Below are 1,860 nucleotides of genomic sequence, written 5' to 3' on the forward strand. Positions count from 1 at the left end.
TCCTTGCAGAGTTATAGGAAAATACTCTGCCATTGTTAGTGTAAAAGGGGCAATATTGCTCCCTTTGCCTTCTGACACCCCATTTAGTTTTCTCTCCCAGAGAACATGTACATTTCTCTCTTATTGGACATCTTGCTAATTTATTCTCATGTCTATTTTAAGTGTTAGACCAAAAATTCAGTTACCACTTCTCGTGTTGCAGCATACAGAGTTATAGGAAAATACTCTGCCATTGTTAGTGTAAAAGGGGCAATATTGCTCCCTTTGCCTTCTGACACCCCATTTAGTTTTCTCTCCCAGAGAACATGTACATTTCTCTCTTATTGGACATCTTGCTAATTTATTCTCATGTCTATTTTAAGTGTTAGACCAAAAATTCAGTTACCACTTCTCGTGTTGCAGCATAAATGGCAATTTCCTTGTTGGTTTTTTTTTTTTTATTGCCCAAAAGGACTTTGACCTCCCAAGATGAAAATGATAAGCACATTATATAGTTTATGGATTGCCCTCAAAGGCTTATTCCAGTTCTCAGGGAAGCTTTTGTCAAGAAAACTAACATATATAATATGACAAATTAAATTAATCTTTATAAGTATTCTATATGAGAAACAACCATCTGGTTTTGCCTTCAGTGGGATATTTTTCCTGCAGTGCTCATGGCTCTTTCTAGATTTCTGGTTTTTGCTGTGATCTGGGGTACATTCACCTGTCTTGATGCACAAAGTAAGTAGTGTTGTTTTTATCAATGCCTGTGAGTATTTTCCTGCTTTTATTGAAATGTAACAAAATTAACTTGATTGAATTCATACAAATCATAACCTTAGAAATTTGAAATACATTGACCCATTGCCTGATAAAATAACATGTAAACAAGCAATCTTAGTACCCATGGAAGTGTTCTGTGCACTTTCAGGGACTCAGTGATGACAAGTTGAAAACCATGGTCTTGTTTATACAAGGGTTTTTTACAAGCTTGCTTTGAACTTTTTTGGGGGGGGTTTTGTTGAGGCTGAAGTTGAGTCTGAGGATGTACAGTGTTGAAGTTGGCATCAGTTGAATTCCTTGCTGCTGTTACATCATTGCTACATCTGGTATTCATAGTGGTAAGGACTCCCTTAAAAGTCGTCTGGTGTATTGAGGCTTTAAGAAAGTGAAAACCTTTTTCAATAGTCCAGAGCCCAGGCTTTGGAATGCTCAGAGACAGAGGCATGGAATTAACCCCATAACCAGCAGCTGCTGACTGCAGAAGTATTCTCTAGGGTTTTATTCAGTTACTTGTGTAGAAATCTGTCTACTGATCACTTACAAATGAGATCCTTTAGAGTGATGCAGATATGAAGGCATTTGCCAACCCTTTGAATATATGGTGAGGATGACAAGAGTGGGAACATTCTTAGTGTTGGTGAAAACCCACATAAGACCACAAAAATTGTACAAGTATCCATAAGAACACAGAATGCACTCTGGCAGCTTTGCTGTTCAATTCTAGTCAGGGGAGAGTGAAAAAATGTAGCAGATTTCCAGATTTTCTGTGTGTAGTTTGCAGATCTACAGGAGACAAGTCTGTCACTTTTATCACAATGAAGGTATAAAGAGACATGACTGAGGTACAATAACCCACTTAAGAAAGTAATTTCTTATTAAAAACACACTGTACTTCCAAGGTGCCACCTTCTCTAAAAGTTTAAGGAGCATAAATTTCAGGTAAATCTGTCAATGTGCCTTCACCCTAAGCTCCTGGATTCTTGCTGGCGTTCCTATGGGGAGTAGCTTTGTATTTATTGTTTTCTTGGGAGTAGAAAACATTTGCAAGGCCAAGGTACAACAGTAGTATCGGTTATGATTTCCACAAACGGTTCA

This window comes from Acanthisitta chloris, unplaced genomic scaffold (assembly GCF_000695815.1).
Source record: "Acanthisitta chloris isolate BGI_N310 unplaced genomic scaffold, ASM69581v1 scaffold31943, whole genome shotgun sequence".
Taxonomy (NCBI): Eukaryota; Metazoa; Chordata; class Aves; order Passeriformes; family Acanthisittidae; genus Acanthisitta; species Acanthisitta chloris.